Below are 19,346 nucleotides of genomic sequence, written 5' to 3' on the forward strand. Positions count from 1 at the left end.
ATTTTTATATTTGAAATGACAGCGCATGTAAATCAGCTGCTGCTTCTGGGATTAAGCTGTTTACGACTCGGAAGAAGACTTGTTTGTGACTTTGCCAACAGGTCAGTCGGAGGGTAACCCTATATCGGCTCCCCACAGGTACAGGCAATGAAAAACCATGAACAACCTTTAAGAGGATGAGAAGAATCAGGCACAATAAACACTCAAATGTGCCTGTAGTGATTTGGAGGGTATAGAGTTCCCATACCTAAGTTTTCTTCCTGATTCCACCAAAGTGTTTTTTTTCCTCCCAAAGTGTTTAATACTCCTCACGACAAGAGGTGGGGCTTATGGTTTCCTCTTCTTAAGCTACTGACTGCAGAGCTCGAGGACTCTGAGTCTCTGCTCTGGTGCCTGACGTTTTTATACACCTTCTCAAATGCTAACATCCAATCAGAAACCTCAGTCTCCACCCCTTAATCTCATTGGGATTATTTCCTCTCTCCAGATTAATGGATTGAGAGATGGTTTGGGAGGGGCAAGATTGAGGTCTGGCTCATTGGTTCCTTCCACCCACACTGACTGAGGTTGACTGATGGCCCCCAGTTGTCATCCTCCATGTGAGACAGTGGAGGTGTAATGGTTTCCTGATGTTAAATTGGAAAAAACACAACCTGAGAGCATGGTTGCTGTGGGTCTTTGGTCACATTAGACTAATCCAATTGTATTCACAGTTAAAACAGCCAACGCCCACAGCTGACACCTTTGGTGTCATCCCCAAAGAAAACAAATGAAATGTGTCCATGCATCAGGTAAGGTTTTATGTCAGGTGACATAGCAGATTATGAGCTCCACAGGGATTAAGGGGTGGGCAATTGAGCATGTGGGTGGACCTTCAGACCTTAAGGCTTCTCTGAGGAAGGATAGGTAAAAATCACCATGAGGGTCAGGACTGGACAGGGTAGGGTGGCCATCATAATTGAACCCTGTGAATGACCCAGAGCCATGTAACAGATGGGTGTTTTTTTCTTGGAGAAAAGAGAGATGGAAAGACTCTTCTCTGGGTGAATTTGGCATTTAAAAGGAGACAAGTTGGAGTAGAGACAGTGCCATCCTGGAGGGCAAAGGGAGAAATTCCACCTTCTGTCCCTCCCAGGAGAAAAGGGTGGGTCTCCTCTGGAAAAGATGAGATTAGATCCGAAACTTGGTGGAGAAGATTAAATCTAAGAATGTGATTATAAGGAAAGAGGCCAGACCTGGGAGTTAGATATTTTCAATCCTGAAAGGCACTAAATGCAGGTGCATGGGCTCTTTAGGATCTCGGGGCCAGGGAGAGAAATAAACATGGGCGAATCAAACATTACCATGTCACAACATGGCAGCTGCCACCAGGAAACGTTTATCTCAGAGTCAGGATTCTTCCACAGAGAATACTTCCAAGACAGCAAATGTCTTCCCTCCCTACACCCTGTCTCCATGCCCCCGTTCCTGCCCTCTTGGCACCGCTTCACTTCACCACACCCCCAATGATCTCTCCTATGACCACCAGCCCCCAAAGTCTCCACTTTAGTAAGCCTATCCCTCAATATCACTCAGTTCTGTATTTATCTGACAGCCTTGTGGTCTGCTGGACCAGATGCTTTTTGAAGCCATTGAGCAATCATGGCTCCTTAGACATCTGTGGAATGAACAGGTGGCTCTTGGCAGTGTGAGGAAGGCCAGCTGCGGGCAGCCCACTGCTGCCACATGGAGCTCTTTTCCTGCACAGCCTTCCTGTAGGTCCCCATCCTTCTCCTGTCAGTCACTCACCCCACAGACAACCCTGAGCACCCAGTGTGTGTGCCAGGCTCTAACTCTGGGCAACTCTGAGTCACATAAAGAAGTCTGCGGCACTGAACACATTCTGGAGTGATGAGTGGAGGCCTCTGGTGATGCTCCTAGGGCAATGGAAATTAAAGAGAAAATAAACAAATGGGACTACATCAAAATAAAAAGCTTTTTCACAGCAAAGAAAACCATCAACAAAACAACAAGAAGACGCACTACATGGGAGAACATATTTGCCAATGATACCACCGATAAGGGTTTAATCTCCAACATTTACAGGGATCTCATGAAACTTAACAAAAGGAAGATAAACAATCCAATAAAAACATGGGCAATGGACGTAGATAGACACTTTTCGAAAGAGGGCATCCAGAAGGCCGAAAGACATATGAAAACATGCTCAAAGTCACTAATTATACAAGAGATGCAAATCAAAACAACAATGTGTTATCATCTCACACCTGTCAGAATGGCTATCATCAACAAATCAAAAAACAACAAGTGTTGGAGAGGATGTGGAGAAAAAGGAACCCTTCTGCACTGCTGGTGGGAATGCAGACTGGTGCAGCCACTGTGGAGAACAGTGTGGAGTTTCCTCAAAAAACTAAAAATGCAACTCCCATTTGACCTAGTGATCTCACTACTAGGAATATACCCCAAGAAACCAGAAATGCCAATTAGAAAGGATATTTGCACCCTGTGTTCATAGCAACACAATTCATAATAGCTAAGATTTGGAAACAGCCTAAGTGCCCATCCTCAGATGAATGGATTGGAAAACTGTGTTACATCTGCACAATGGAATACTATGCTGAGGTAAAAAAGAAGGAACTCTTGCCTTTTGCAACAGCATGGATGGAACTGGAGAGCATTATGCTAAGTGAAACAAGCCAGTCAGAGAAAGATAAAGACCACATGATCTCACTCATTTGTGGATTATAGAGAACAACATAGACTGATGAAAAGGGACAGATCCAAAGACAGAGAAACAGTGACCAGGCTATCAATCCCCAGAAGGAAAGTAGGGGAGGGCAGGGGTAAGGGGAAGAGAGCAACCAAAGGACTTGTATACACGTATATAAGCCAAACCAAAGGACATGGACAACAGGGGGATAGGAGCATGAGTGTGCGGGGCAGGGGGTTGTTGGGGGTTAATGGGGGGTATGAGGACACATTTGCAATACCTTAACTAAAAAAAAAAGATTGGATTTTAAGAAATATTAGAATTCATAATACCACTAATATTTGATTATGTTAACAAAAATTTTGAATAAATGAAGGTATGATAAAAAAATAGATAAAAATGATAAAGGAATTTTACTGCTTTTAAAGACTGCATGTGGATATTGTTCTAAAAATGTTTAACTGTGTTAGGAGACACAAATCAAACATTTACACTGATTTTTAAAGATCAGTGATAAAAAATTCTTTTTTCTTTCAATACATTGAGAATAATGCCCTAGCTGGTTTTGCTCTGTGGATAGTGTGTCAGCCTGTGGACTGATGGGTTCTGGTTTGATTTCATTCCAGGGCGGGTACCTGGGTTGCAGGCTCCTGGACCTGGCCATGGGGGCTGATCACAGGTATGCGGGAGGGATCCAACTGAGGTATCTCTCTGACATCGGTGTTTCTGTATCGCCCTCTGCCTTCCACAATCAATGGAAAAATATGCTCCAGTGAGGGTAAAATAAATAAATATATAAATGAATAGATAGAGAAAATTACAGTAGTTCATATAGAAAAGTTAAAAAAACATTTAGAACAATAAAATCTTACTGGTACACAGATTATAGTTACTTTTTTTTCTTTTTAAATAGGAAACACTTCAGAAATTAGCATGTCAATTCCCGGTCAGGGCACATACCCAGTTGTGAGGTCAATCTCCTGTGTGGTGCATGCAAAAGGCAGCCAATCAACGATTTACTGTCATTGTTGATATTTTTTATCTCTGTCTCCCTCTACCTTCCTCTATGAGATCAACAGAGATATTTTAAGAATTAGATTTTATTTTTTAGAGCAGTTTCACGTTCACGGCAAAATGGAGCACAAAGTAGAAAGATCACCCCTAGACCACTGCACCTCCACCTCACAGCCTCCCCACAATCCACACCCCCACGTGATGAGGAGACATCCTAGATGTTCACCATCGGGCTCTCTGCTCCCAAATGCAAAGCCCTTTCTGTGAAGATAATGAACAGTTGTATCTGTGTGGGTCAGTGTGGCTCTCTCCTGGGCACCGAGCCTAGTGCCGAGGCCGCAGAGGCCCAGGAGGCGAACCCGGAGGGCCTGCCCTTGGTGTGGAGCGCGCTCAGCAGCTAGGAGAGCATCCAGGTGCTCTGGATCTCCGACATCAAGACCTGGAAGGACCCCTGCCAGCGAGGACTCTACGATGTGCTGGCCAAGCTGGCTCAGGAGCGGACGAGGGTGGGCGCCGGCCTCTACAAGTTCTACCTGCCCAACTGCCACAAGAACGCGCTGTACCACTCCGAGCAGTGCCTGGTGTCCCTGCACGGAGAGACAGGGGTCTGCTGGTGCGTGTACCCCTGCAAAGGGCAGAGAATCGTGGGGTCCATGGATGTCATCGGGGACCCCAACTGCGATCAGTATTTCCCGAAAGCTGACGCTGCGTGACCGGCTCCTTCAGTGAAACGTTTAAGCGCAGGGTGTGTTTATGCTCCGACACACTAGCTCCGTGTGAGGGGTAAGGGGCACTTGTATACTCCACACGCGATCGCTTCTGAAGCTGTAGTCTATTTATTCACTGTGAGTTTATTTTTCTACACAAGAACCTCTGCTCTAGTAACTTATATGCGACGGCCGAGCCGGGGACCATCCCACCGGGGAATGCAGTCACTCGCGGAGCCTTTCTCCTCGGGACACAAAGGGGCGCTCCGGGCGCCAGGGGAGCGTGTGCGGGAGCTGAGGGGGAGGTGAGGGCTGGAGACGAGGCTGCAGGAAGCCGGCACGGGATGCATTGTCACTCAGGCTCGCACGATGTAAACAAATAAACGGCCTACTCAGAAAAAGAAAAAAAGAAAAAGAAAAAAGGAAAGAGCCAAGCTTCAACCTTGCTCCTCCCTAACTTTCTCATAATCCATTTATCCGCAGGGAGGCAATAATCCCTTTAGAGTAAAGGGATAGAGTCTGATAGTTCTGATTGGATGTGAGCATTCGAGAAGGTGTATAAAAACCTCAGGCCCCAGAGGAGAGATTCAGAGTCCTCCAGCTCTGCAGTCAGTGCCGTGGTTCTCCACCAGGTCTGAGATCTGAGCCCCAGCCAACCCAGTCCCAGCAGGTGAGTTACCGACCTCAGCTAAAGCAGCCGGCCTTAACCGTGGTTTTATTTCTGGAAATTTTAAATATTCAGTTTGTGGGCGGGAGCTTCAAGGGCAGAGGACCCAGCAGCATCCGGGATGCAGGAACCTGAGTCGCCCCCGGCCTCTCCACCTTCCCCAAACCATCGGGGGAAGAAGCGGCAGAAACGCACGGTGTACAGCATAGAACAGCGGCTGCTGCTGGAGGAATTCTACAAGAAGAGTCACTACGGGACCTACGAGGAACGCGAGACCCTGGCGAAGCAGGCGAAGGTGCAGGAGCACCACGTGCAGGTGTGGCTCAAGAACCGCAGGGCGAAAGACCGCAGGCTGCAGCGATTGCGAGGGCAGCAAGGCCAGGGAGCCCACGCTGCGCCCCAGGAACCGGAAGCCCGCGCCCCTCAGCCTGGGCCTGCGGGCCCTGCCTTCCAGGGGTCCCCTGTGCTCCCTGCCAGCCCTGTGCTGTCTGCCTCACCTGTGTTCCCTGAGGAGCCTGTGCTCCCGGCCGCCCCTCTGCTCCCCGCCAGCCCCCTGCACCACGGGGGCCAAGCTTTCTGCAGCCTCCCTCCGCACAGCCCCTTCGAAGTCTTCCCTGAAGCAGAGCACTGCCTCTTCAACTACAGCCAGGCCTGTTGGGACCCTACGCAGGACATCCAGGGCACGGTCCACGCTGCACTTGCTCCAGCTCCAGCACAGGCAGGAGTCTGGCCTCAGGGACCCCACCACTTAAGTTGTTCTACCAACCCTGTTGCGACCCCAAGAGTCACAGAGCTGCAATCACCCAAAGGCCCCTTGGAGGGGCACTTTTCCTCCTGCCAGCCTTGGGCTGGGCATGATGAAGATCGCTACATCCTCCTGGAGCTCTAAGGGATTCTGTCCCCGCCAAGTCCTGCAGATGCCGCGGGACCAGTGGGGACCCGGGTGTGTGCCCACGGGTGTACGAGAAGCGCTGGTCAGTGTGTCTCGGCTGCCAATTACTCTTTTTTTTTTGAATAATAGATTTTTTTTAAACAATAAAGACATGATATAAAAACAAAAACATAATACAACAACAATAAAAACATGTTATAAAAACAACAAAAACATGATGTAAAAACAACATTGATAAAAACTATGAGTGCTAAATTGATTAAAATTATTCTAGTATCTCCCTGTATACCACATTAAGAATAAAAACACTTGAGAAACCAAGATGGAGGCATAGGTAAACACCGGAAATTGCTGCCTCCGACAACAACTTCAAAAATACAACTAAAAGACAGAACGGTCATCATCCAGAACCACAGGAAGGCTGGCTGAGTGGAAATTCTACAACTAGAAGGAAAGAGAAGAGCACACAGACTCAGAGGAGCTACGAAAGTAAAGTGCAGAGGTACGGAGGCTCCGGCGTGCAGGGAAAGGGGCAGGCACCTGAGGACGCAACTGTCGTTTTGAATCTGGAGGGAGTCACAAGCTCCCGGCTGCTCTGGAACTCTGGTTCCGGGAAATCTCTGGAGTCCCAGGGCTCATACGGGGAGAAATTGGAGGGTCTGGCAGCAGGCAGAACTCGGAACTTGAGGACAGCTTTCCCTCAGAAGTGCTGGCAGCAATTACCTGGACACTGAGCCCTTAGGGCAGGGCTGAGAATCAGCCATAGCAGCTTGCTCTGCTCTGTTGATTTTGAGACCCCGCCCCATCCAGGCTGCTGCAAAAACTTATGCATATGAATGCCTGGGTCCTTTGCAACTTGAAAATTACCTAACAAATTGCAGCTGGGCCAGACAGACCAAGAACTTCTAAGAGAAGGCCCAAGGCCCTACAGCAGCTTGCATTGCTTCACAGCTGGGCCTCATTTGGGCACCCCCAAAAAGGAAGGGGAATCTATCTGCATATCGCTTCGTAGCTCCTGCTGGGCAACCTCAGGAAGAGGCTTAATTAGCACCTCCTTAGATCCAAGAGCCAGTGTACCCAGTGGTCAGAGTGGGACCATCCAGATTACAACTCCTCAGATTCATAAGGAACACACTCAGGGGGCAGACACAGTGAGCACCAAAGCTCCATTGAAGCAAGTCTTGTCTCAAAAGGGTGTCTGCAGCACAGAAGTTCTCCCACTGCAGACACAGCTGATTCTCACTGCCATTTGGCCTGGAGGTCAATTCCTCCCAGTGACACCTTCAACAATCTAGGCATAACTACAACATGACTGTGCACAAAGCCCACAAGGGGGTGCACCAAGAGTGTCCACCTCAGGTAACTGGGGAGGCTGAGCCACTGGGTCCTATAGGACACCTAGCACACAAAACCACTCTACCAACACAGGGAAGCAGGCAAAATGCGAAGACAAAGATCAGATCACAAATGACAGAAATGGAGGACAGCAAACCACTGGATATAGAGTTCAAAACCACGTTTCTAAGATTTTCCAAGAATTTTATGGAAACCGCCGATAAATTTAGTGAGACCCTGGAGGATATGAAAAAAGACCAACTACAAATTAAGCATACACTGACTGAAATAAAGAATAATATACAGAGACCCAACAGCAGACAAGAGGATCCCAAGAATCAAGTCAAAGATTCGAAATACGAAGAAACAAAAAATACCCAACTGAAAAAGAAAAAAGAATCCAAAAATATGAAGATAGTGTAAGGAGCCTCTGGGACAACTTCAAGCATACCAACATCAGAATTATGGGGGTACCAGAAGAAGAGAGAGGGCAAGATATTGAAAACGTATTTGAAGAAATAATGACAGAAAACTTCCCCTAACTGGTGAAAGAAATAGACTTCCAAGTCCAGGAAGCAGAGAGAACCCCAAACAAAAGGAATCCAAAGAGGACCATACCAAGACACATCATCATTAAAATGCCAAGAGCAAAAGACAAAGAGAGAATCTTAAAAGCAGCAAGAGAAAGACAGTCAGTTATCTACAAGGGAGTACCCAAACGACTGTCAGCTGATTTCTCAACAGAAACTTTGCAGGCCGGAAGGGAGTGGCAAGAAATATTCAAAGTGATGAATACCAAGAAGCTACAACCAAGATTACTTTATCCAGCAAAGCTATCATTCAGAATTAAAGGTCAGATAAAGAGCTTCACAGACAAGGAAAAGCTAAAGAAGTTCATCACCACCAAACCAGTATTATACGAAATGCTGAAAGGTATCCTTTAAGAAGAGGAAGAAGAAGAAAAAGGTAAAGATACAAATTAAGAACAACAAATACGCATCTATCAACAACTGAATCTAAGAATCAAGTGAATAAATAATCTGATGAACAGAATAAACTGGTGATTATAATAGAATCAGGGGCATAGAAAGGGAGTGGACTGACTATTCTCGGGAGGGAGGGGGAAGGGTGTGGGGGGTGTGGGAAGAGACTGGAGAAAAATCATACACCTATGGATGAGGACAGTGGGGGGGGGGGGGGTGTAAGGGCAGTGGGTGGGGTTGGAACCGGGTGGAGGGGAGCTATGGGAGGAAAAAAGAGGAAAAACTGTAATAATCTGAACAATAAAGATTTAATTATTATTAAAAAAGAAAATGTTTGAGAACCACGGACCGGGGGTGGGTTGAGCAACATTGTGAACTCATCAAACACTGCCGAACTGCACACTTTTAAGCGGATTATTTCATGTTAGGTGACTATTTTCTCAGTTTTAAAAACGTTTAAGTGTGGAAAAGTATGTGAAAGTCTCTAAGAATAACACTGAAATAGCAACTTGTGTTTTGTTTTTAAAAGTCCAAGCACAGAGACTACCTGTAAAACGAACCACATTGAACACTTAACCCAGCAGCCACCACCCAACTCTTCATGCAGGCCCAGGCCGTGCCTGGAGAGGCCCCAAGCTCAGTCCAGGAGGGAAGAACGCGCTGTCTGTCCTGCCCCAGGGTCCTTACTCCCACCCAGCAGCCCCCAAACAGGTGGCTGCCACCTGAGCAGGTGTGACCTGCCTGGCCCCCACCATGCTCCCACCTACCAGGGCAGGTCACGCCCCTGGCCAGGAGCTGGAATCCACTACCGATTTCCTGGGCTCTGGTTGGTCAGTTCCTTCACGCGCTTCCTCAATGGGCCCTTTGGGGTTCCTTGTCCCCCCACTGACCAGAGGAAGGAGCAAGGAATTTAAGGGATGTGCCCACCATCAATGATGCTCTCTCATCAGTGATGTTTCTATCTCTCTCTCCCTCTCCCCTCCTCTCTGAGATCAATAAAAATATATAGATATTAAAAAAACACAGAGGGCTGGCCTGCGGACTGAAGGGTCCCAGGTTCGATTCTGGTCAAGGGCACATGCCCAGGTTGTGGGCTTGTTCCCCAGTAGGGGGTGTGCAGGAGTCAGCCAATCAATAATTCTCTCTCATCATTGATGTTTCTATCTCTCTCCCTCTCCTTTCCTCTCTGAAATCAATAAAAAATATATATCTATATATATAAAAGCCCAAGCGACTGTTTGATCGGTAGCTATGACCTGTACTGACCACCAGGAGGCAGACGCTCAACACACAGGCATGGAAACATGGAACAGACTGATGAATCTCAGAGGGAAGGGGGGAGGGCAGAAAGAGATTAACCAAAGATCTTATATGCATACTAGAGGCCCAGTGCATGGATTTGTGCACTAGTGGGGTCTCTCGGCCTGGCCTGTGGGGATCGGGCTGAAACTGGTAGTCTGATATTCCCTGAGGGGTCCTGTATTGCCAGAGGGCATAGGCCAGGCTGAGGGACCCCACTGGTGCACAATTCGGGCCTCTAGTATATATATATGTTAAGGGATTTACCCAGAAGGGCGGTGCAACATCTCTTTTGAGAATGAGCCAGGAACCCTGATTTCTCTGTCTCCTCAGTGCCCACCCAGGCCTAGAACTTGGTGGGCACTCAGTGTCTACTGCGGGTGTCTACGTGGCCCAAAGGAGGCCCACAGAGAAACTGGAGGTGATCGCCTGCCCATGACCCCATCACTCCCGAGAGCTGGCACCAAGGGGCTGTGAGTGCACATTCCTGAAACTGGAGGGAGGCCCCTCGTGCCTCTTGGTCTAACAGGATCAGGCCGCCTGGCAGGAAGGCCAGCATGGGAGGTGGCCAGCTCCTCGGCCCGGCGAGGACAGATGGTGGGCGTCCGGTGTCTGCACATCAGTGACCTGTCTGGTACTGGAGGGACTCCCCTACCCATGTTCCAGGAGCAAGTGGCCCATGTCCGCCCATGACTTCTACTGGGATGAGGAGTTCTGCCTCGGATACGTGTCCAGCTGCCTGGCCCCGGGGAGGCAGCAGGAGCGTGGATTCTCAATGCTTCACAAGTGTTTGCTCTCCACTCGCATCCCCCTCACTTGGCCCGGCCAAGCCCACCATTTCCGGGGTCCCCTCTCCCTGCCCTCGCTCCTTCCCCTGGTTCTGAACCCTAGGACCCTTCAGGGATGATGGCCAGAGCAGGTGTCCCCCTCCAGACAAGTCTCCAGGGACCTCCCACAGACCTTCTCACTTGGTCCCCTCCCCCTTTAGACCTGCTCCCCCTTGTGGGTGTCCCTTCGGGGAACCCCCAGAGCCACGTGTTCGATGTTCTTTGCCTCCATGTGCAGCAGAGGCACCCACGACATCGGCCCTTCACTCCATCTAAATGTGTCTCTGACTTTTCTCTTTTTCCAGCCACTGCCTAACTCCAGGAAAAGTCATGGCATTGTGGGGTGTCCAGGATCATGGCAGTGCCCACACCCTGGTCCGTGCACTGTGGCCTTTCTCCCCAGACTCCCAGATTGCTTTTCTTTTTTTATTGACTCCAGAGAGAGGGAGAGAGAGAGAGAGAGAGAGAGAGAGAGAGAGAGAGAGAGAGACATTGATCAACTAGTGGCCTGGTACACGAAATTCAGGCACATTAAAAGGGAATTAATTAGAGGAAATATTTTAATATTGCTATTTGCCCTTTCTCTATAATAGAAGTGTCAGAGATGAAAGAAAATTAGTAAAATGTATATGAAAATCTCCCTCCTGTCAGAGTCTGGGGCACACCGAGAGACCCAGAGTCATGTCCCCACCCACCCACGCCCATATCGAAATCATGCAAGACCCAGACCCAGCTGGACCCACCCCTGTCAAGCCCTGCAGGGTGGGGGGTGCACCCTCAAGTCCCCCAGCCCAGCACTAGGTGGGGGGGAATGGCCTCAGGTCCCCCAGCCTGGGCTCAGGTCCCCCGGTGTGAGGGGGTGACAACCATTTGCATATTAGCTCTTTATTATATAGGATTGCCTCCCAAATGTGCCCTGACTGGGGATCAAACCCACAACCTGGGTATGTGCCCTGACTTGGGGTCCAACCTGCCACCCTTTGGTGCACAGGATGATGCTCCAACCAACTGAGCCACCTGGCCAGGCGCCAGACTGGTGTGGGTTTGTTGTTGTTGTTGTTGCTAATCCTCACCCAAGGATATTTTTTCCCATTGATTTTTAGAGAGAGTAGAAGGGAGTGTGAGAGACACACAGAGAGAAATGTCAATGTGAGAGAGACACACTGATTGGTTGCCCCCCGTGGCTGACGGGAGGCTGGGGTCAAGCCTGAAACCATGGTACGTGCTCTTGACCAGAATCAAACCCAAGATCCTTCAGTCTAGGGACCGAGGCGCCAGCCACTGAGCCAAACCAGCCAGGTCCAGACTGATACATTTTTTTTTTTTTAAGGTTTTATTTTTTTTTTAAAATATATTTTATTGATTCTTTTTTTTTTAATTAAATCTTTATTGTTCAGATTATTACATTTGTTCCTCTTTTTTCCCCCCATAACTCCCCTCCTTCCAGCTCCCACCCCACCCTCCACCCTCACTCCCCACCCACTGTGTTCATCCATAGGTGCATGATTTTTGTCCAGTCACTTCCCGCATCTCCCACACCCCTTTTTCCCCCAAGAATAGTCAGTCTATTCCCTTTCTATGTCCCTGATTCTATTATAATCACCAGTTCATTCTGTACATCAGGTTATTTATTCACTTGATTCTTAGATTCATTTGTTGATAGATGCATGTTTGTTGTTCATAATTTGTATCTTTACCTTTTTCTTCTTCTTCCTCTTCTTAAAGGATACCTTTCAGCATTTCATATAATACTGGTTTGGCGGTGATGAACTCCTTTAGCTTTTCCTTATCTGTGAAGCTCTTTATCTGACCTTCAATTCTGAATGATAGCTTTGCTGGATAAAGTAATCTTGGTTGTAGGTTCTTGGTATTCAGCACTTTGAATATTTCTTGCCATTCCCTTCTGGCCTGCAAAGTTTCTGTTGAGAAATCAGCTGACAGTCGTATGGGTATTCCCTTGTAGGTAATTGAGCCTCTTTCTCTTGCTGCTTTTAAGATTTTCTCTTTGTCTTTTGCTCTTGGCATTTTAATGATGATGTGTCTTGGTGTGGTCCTCTTTGGATTCCTTTTGTTTGGGGTTCTCTGCGCTTCTTGGACCTGTAAGTCCATTTCTTTCTCCAGGTGGGGGAAGTTTTCTGCCATTATTTCTTGAAATAGGTTTTCAATATCTTGCTGTCTCTCATCTTCTGGCACTCCAATGACTCTGATATTAGACCGCTTAAAGCTGTCCCAGAGGCTCCTTACACTATCTTCACACTTTCGGATTCTTTTTTCATTTTGCTTTTCCAATTGGGTGTTTTTTGTCGAATCTTTGGTTTGATTATTGTACTCCTCTGGTCTGCTATTGGGTATAATATTCTTTATTTCAGTCCGTGTATGCTTACTTTCTAATTTCTTTATTGTAGCATCGAGGGTCTCATTAGTTTTCGTGAGGCTCTGCACAAATTTATGGCAAGCCCTCAAAATTGCGATTCTTAGCTCCATATCCTCCATTTCTGTCATGTTTTTTTGTCTCCGCATCTTTTATGCTTTCTTGGTGCACCCCCTTGTGGTCTCTGTGCGCAGTCTTGTTCTAGCCAAGCCTTAATTGTTGTAGTTAACACTAGAGGGATTTGACCCCCAGGCGGACTGGCTATAGGAATCAGCTGTCTGGAAAACGTCTGCCTTCTGGGGAGGCGCTAATCCAGCCTTTGCCTGAGGCGATGGGCAAATGGCTGTGCGCAGGGTTTGGGCGGGGCGGGATCAACAGGGCGGGCGGAGGGAGCAGTTATGGCCACGCTCAGTCCCGTTCCCAGAGGCTCTGCTTCTCAGAACCCCGGCAGCCGCTGCAAACCTCGGAGAGAAATTTGCCCTCAGGTTCCAACTGATGCCGGATAATCCCGCTTCTCCCTTTTGAGTCTGGGTCCCTAGAGACTCACCCGGATCTGGAGCCCAGAGTCTGAGACTCACTCCCGACAGAAAAAGACAACCGCGCCCTCAGCCACCAGCCCGCTTTGCGCGCGCACCTCGGTACCTTTGTATTTTCCACACTGCGCCGCCTCTGAGCCTCGATTTGCTGTTCTCTTTCCTTCTAGTTGTAGAGTCTCTCTTCAGCCAGCCTTCCTGTGGTTCTGGGTGATGTCCGTTCAGTCTTTTAGTTGTATTTTTGAAATGGTTGTTTGCGGCAGCGGTCTCCGGTGTTTACCTACTCCGCCATCTTGGTCTCCCAGACTGATACATTTTTTAAAATATATTTTTATTCCAATGGACATAAGACACTGGGGGCGGGGGGGGGGGGAGGGTGGGGGAGGGCATGTGCCAGGGGGTAGGGGTGGCTGGGGGAACATCAATGGGGAAAAAAAGGAGACATATGTACTACTATCTGTAATACTTTAAACAATAAAACAAAAAAATACAAAAAATATATTCTTATTGATTTTAGAGAGGAAGGGAGAGGGAGAGATAGAAACAGCAATGATGAGAAGGAATCACTGACCAGCTACTTCCTGCATGCCCCCCACTGCAGATGGACCCTGAAATCCGGGCATGTGCCCTTGACCGGGAATCGAACCGTGGCCTCCTGGTTCATAGGTTGATGCTCAACCACTGAGCCAAGCTGGCCCAGTGGGTGGTATTTTTTCTTTTTAAATACAATCCCCAATTATTATTATTTTTTTAAATATATATATTTTATTGATTTTTTATAGAGAGGAAGGGAGAGAGATAGAGAGTTAGAAACATCGATGAGAGAGAAACATCGATCAGCTGCCTCCCACTTTGGATGTGCCTGCAACCCAGGTACATGCCCTTGACCGGAATCGAACCTGGGACCCCTCAGTCCGCAGACCAATGCTCTATCCACTGAGCCAAACCGGTTTTGGCCAATCCCCAATTATTTATTCATACATTAAAAAGACCTGAAATTATATTCCAATAAAGATGAGTAGAAAAAATAAGAAGAAATAAAAGAGTTACTGAAGCTATACACGTTATTTTTTTGAAAATGTGCTTATAGGTGATAACAGGAAATTGGTATAACACTCATAGCTTTCTCTCATTCTACAGTCGTAGCTAAATAAAGTTACAAAGGAAATACCAATTGTTTTTTTTTAAGTTGGTAGCAAAACCATTTAGCAGAACCTATGCAAAGGCCTTTGCTGCTATCTAGTGGGTATTTTTTATAATAATTCTACAAATGACTTCTAAAAGCAAGTTAAAACTTAACAGTTTAAACTGCTCAACCCTGGCCAGGTAGCTCAGCTGGTTAGACCATTGTTTAGATACTCAAAGGTTTCAGGTTCAATTCCTGGTCACGGCACATACAAGAATCAGGGAATGTTGCTTGGACAGCGTGCCTCAGTGGTTGAGCATTGACCTATGAACCAGGAGGTCATGGTTAGATTCCCAGTCAGGGCACATGCTGGGGTTGCGGGCTCCATTCCCAGTGAGGGGTGTGCAAGAGGCAGCCAATCAATGATTCTCTCTCAGCACTGATGTTTCTCTCCCTCTCTCTCTGAAATCCATAAAAAATATATACTAAAAAAAGAATCAATGAATGCATAAGTGGAACAAATTAATGGTTCTCTCTCTCTCTCTCTCTCTCTCTCTCTCTCTCTCTCTCTCTCTCTCCTTTTCTCCATTCCTCTCTCTCTCAAAAACCAATGGGAAAAATAACCTTGCGGGAGGATTAACACGAGAAACAAAACAGAGTTCCAGAGAGAGTTGGATTGAGAGATGCTGATTCTGTCAAGACCAGAGTCACGGTGGACTCTGAAAAGAGCCGGAACGGAGAAAACAGGGGAGTAGGCCCACCATCCTGTCCCCTTTCTGATGCTTAAATACACTCACCTCGAGCGGCTTGCAGGCATTTATTTTTTTAATACATGAGACCTCCCTGGGCTAGTGTTGCAACTTCCTGTGACGCTATAATCATTTCAAAACAAACCCAAAATGAAGCCCCAGGTGATCCGGGTCTGAGAACCAGGGAGGACCTTCTGTGGTTGAAGAAACACAGTAGTACCACCACCTGGGGGCTCAGGGCACCAGCGTGCTGGGCCCATGCTCCAAGGTTCTGCTTCTGTAGGTTTTATTTTTAATATTTTTTCAAATCCTCACCTGAGGATATATTTTCCATTGATTTTCATAAATATATTTTTATTGATTTCAGAGAGGAAAGGAGAGAGAGGGAGAGAATCATCAACATGAGAGAGACACATGGATTGGTTGCCTCCCCCATGTGTCCCAACTGGAGCAGGGATTGTACCTGCAACCGAGGTAGGTGCCTTTGACTGGGACGTAAACCAGGGACACTTCGGTTTGAGGGTCTAACCACATAGCCACCCAATAGGGCAGATTTAGTAGGTTTTCATTGTCAACAAGTAGCCCAGATGTGTGGATGCATGTGGTCGGGGGGCACAGCTGGAGAGGCAGGAGTGACTGAATTGTTTGTCACACGAGACCCACTCACCCTCCTCCTGAGTCCTGACTCTCCCACCAGGACAATGTCCAGGTGTGGGGACCAGGGTGGTGACCAGCAGACCTTCCGGACACACAGCAGGGTCCATCCCGTGTGGGCTGGGCGTCCAGGTGGGTGTTCCAGTCCACTGAAGTGGACTCAGATTTCAAGGAGACTTTGCAGACCTGGAGTCACCACAGAGCAGCCTGCATGGGTACCACACGGGGCAACCAGAGAGCTCTGGTCATGAAAGTCCCCCAGCTCGGCCAAGAGCCACGTGCCAAGGGCTCAGTGGCCACAGCAGCTGGTGGCTGCCACGTAGGAGGAACCGACACAGAGCGAGTCCTCGCTCACAGAATGTCCTGCTGGACAGACTGCTCTGCACGTTGTCTGGGCCTCAAGTCAGAGCACTCGGCCCATTTGCATTAAAGGGTTGGTCTGGCCGGTGCAGCCAGTGGGGTGAGCGCTGTCCTGGTCACTAAAAGGTTTCAGGTGTGACCCCGGGTCAGGGCGCATAGGGGAGCCAACCAATCAGGGCTTCTCTCTCGCATCCACGTTCCTCTCTTTCTCCCTCTCCCTTCCTCTCTCTCCCTTCCTCTCTCTCTAATGCCAATAAAAACATATTTTTAAAATTCAAAGGAATAAAATAAAAGGGCCAAGATGGCTCCTCCTACAGACACGTCAGGTTTCTGTCTGGGATGTGAGCGCACACTCAGTTGGGGTGGAGAAACCACATGGGTGTCTGTGGGCCTGGTGTCTTCAGGCACAAACTGCTCCCTGTCCCAGAGGGGACACCCCTGTCCCTCCACCTCCCTCCCAGGATGAGGACACTCCCTGTGGGATTTCCAGGGTGAGCTCTCTTCTAGAAGGTCCCAGGGGCAGTGCTGTGAGCTCAGTTTTGGGGTGCAGGGATCCCCTCCCTTATGCAGAGGGATTCTGGGAAGAGAAGAGGAGGGAAAGGCAGGAACAGTTGGGATTCTCTCCCTGGTTTATCCAGATCAACCTTTCTCAAAGTGCAGTCTGTGGAACCCTGAATGATCTGCGAGCCTTTCCCGGGAGGTGGGGGGTCAGCACTGTTGCAGGAGATGAAGGACATCCTGGCCTTTCCACTCTGCTGACATGGGCGCTGAGGCCAAGCTCAGCAGGAATGGGCTGACACCCGACCTCCATGGTCCTTCCTCTTCCCCAGCACTGACCTGCAGAGAGAAGACAGACAGACAGAGCACAAAAGCAGTTTCGCTTTTAAACGACACAACACGATTGATGGAGGTGAAATTATTCTCTTTACTAAAGGCTCATCCTTCCATCCACATTTTTAAAACATCGTGGCCTCCAGTGGAGATGCCCCAAAGGTGAATCCGGTGCCTGCATCGGCCATAACCACAGGACAATGACCACCACCCTCCCAACAACCAGCACTCAGAGCCACCTGGAATCCGCCCAACAGGATCCTACAGCAGCCACAGACTCAGCCACAGAGAGCAGACAGCTGGCTGCTGGAGGGCAGGGGAGGGACTGGGTACAGCAGGTGAAGGAGGAGGAGCTACGACATGGTCCCTACAGTGTGGTCATGGGGAGGGAAAGGACTGCACAGGGAACACAGTCAATCATATTGTACCAACTACATATAAGGCCACATGGTACCAGATGTATGGGGGTGATCACTGTATAAGTTATATGAATGTCTAACCAGAGTTGTACACCTAAACTCATACAATATTGTACATCAACTATATTTGAAAAATTAAAAATATTTTTAAAAAGAAGACATATGTATGTTGCATTCATTACACAAATGGATTAAGTTCTTAACTGTCTTTAATAAAAATGGAGGATAAAAAAACCTTATAGGATGGCCTGGGAAGTACACAAAAAACACTTCTGCCACATTCCCAAGTCTCATGTACCAGGGAGATCATGTGTGGGCACTGAGCTAGCCTCTTTCTCATGGGATCCCATGTTTACTTTTTAAAAAAATTATATTTTATTGATTTTTTACAGAGAGGAAGGGAGAGGGATAGAGAGTTAGAAACATTGATGACAGAGAAACATTGATCAGCTGCCTCCTGCACACCTCCTATCGGTTAGGGCCCATGTTTATATTAAAAAAAACACAAATTGAGCCGTAGCTGGTTTGTCTCTATGGTTGGAGCATAGGACTGCGGACTGTAGGGTCCCAGGTTTGATTCAGGTTGAGGTCACATGCCCAGGATGTGGTCTCAATTCCCAGTAGGGGACGTGCAGAGGGCAGCAGATCCATGATTCTCTCTCACTATGGTTGTTTTTATCTCTCTCTCCCTCTCCCTTCCTCTCTGAAATCAATAAAAATATATTTTAAAAAATTTTATTTCAGAGAGGAACTGAGAGGGAGAGAGAGATGGAAACATCCATGACGGGAGAGAACCATGGATAGGCCACCTCTTGAATGCCCCCCACTAGGGATCTAGCCTGCAACCCTGCAGGTGCCTCACCGGGAATAGAACCCTGGCCTCCTGGTTCATAGGTCAATGCTCAGCCACTGAGCCACACCCGGCCTGGCCCAGGTTTACGTAACAGAACGAATGACACAGACACTAATATTGCTGAGATCTGGTGAACTGGCTCACACTTTCTCAATAATGGACATGAATGCCCAAGCTGGTTTGGCCGGTGGGTAGAGCATCAGCCTCCAGACTGAAGGTCTGATTCCAGTGAAGGGCACATGTCCGAGTGGTGGGCCCAATCTCCAATGTGGGCCCGATCCCCAATGGGGCGAGCAGGAGGAGGCCAATCAAAGATTCTCCCTCATCATTCATGTTTCTGTCTCTCTTCCTCCCTCTCCTTCTTCTCTGAAATCAACAAAAATATATATTTTTAAAAATGAACATGAGCTTCTCCCTTCAGGAAATATCACCTGGCAGGTGCCAACTGACAGTCCTGTTGTCTTGATAAAATGTCAGCCCCCAAGAGAAAACCAGAATTTTGGAACAGGTGTGTCCCACCACGTCAGCTAGACCGCTCCCCAGTGCGGACACGCTTTTCTAGGGGGCTCTGTGGGAACAGCAACACCTGTGAGCTTTGATGACGTCATTAAATGGGTCAGCACGGGAAGGTCTCTAGGACTTAGAGACACAAGGCATCACTTTACATCACCTGCATGAGGACCAGAGCCACCCAGCAAGACAGCCCTGGGGACTGTGACAGAACAGAACAGAAACTATTCAATATTCCCCAGCCAGCGGGGCTCGGTGGTGGAACATTGACCTATGGACCAGGAGGTCAGAGCTCAACTGTTTGTCAGAGCACATGCCTGTGTTGCAGGCTCCATCCCCAGGGTGGGGCATGTAGGAGGCAACTGATCAATGATTATTTCTTATTATCGATGTTTCTATCTCTCTTCCTCTTCCTTCTTCTTTGAAATCAATATAAAATATATATATTTTAAAAACATGACTCCTGTTATCATCTCATAGGCAGTGAGCATGCGAGATGGATTAAT

General features: G+C 48.0%; 1 protein-coding gene across 1 annotated transcript in view; it reads right to left on the minus strand.

Moving 5' to 3' along the window:
• LOC138999567 (saoe class I histocompatibility antigen, A alpha chain-like) overlaps positions 1 to 19,346 on the minus strand; it is a 372,085-nt gene that overhangs the window by 217,244 nt on the left and 135,495 nt on the right. The window lies entirely within an intron of this gene.

The sequence above is a fragment of the Myotis yumanensis genome, unplaced genomic scaffold (assembly GCF_028538775.1).
Source record: "Myotis yumanensis isolate MYYU_CA2020_CCGP unplaced genomic scaffold, mMyoYum1.0.hap1 SCAF_23, whole genome shotgun sequence".
NCBI lineage: Eukaryota > Metazoa > Chordata > Mammalia > Chiroptera > Vespertilionidae > Myotis > Myotis yumanensis.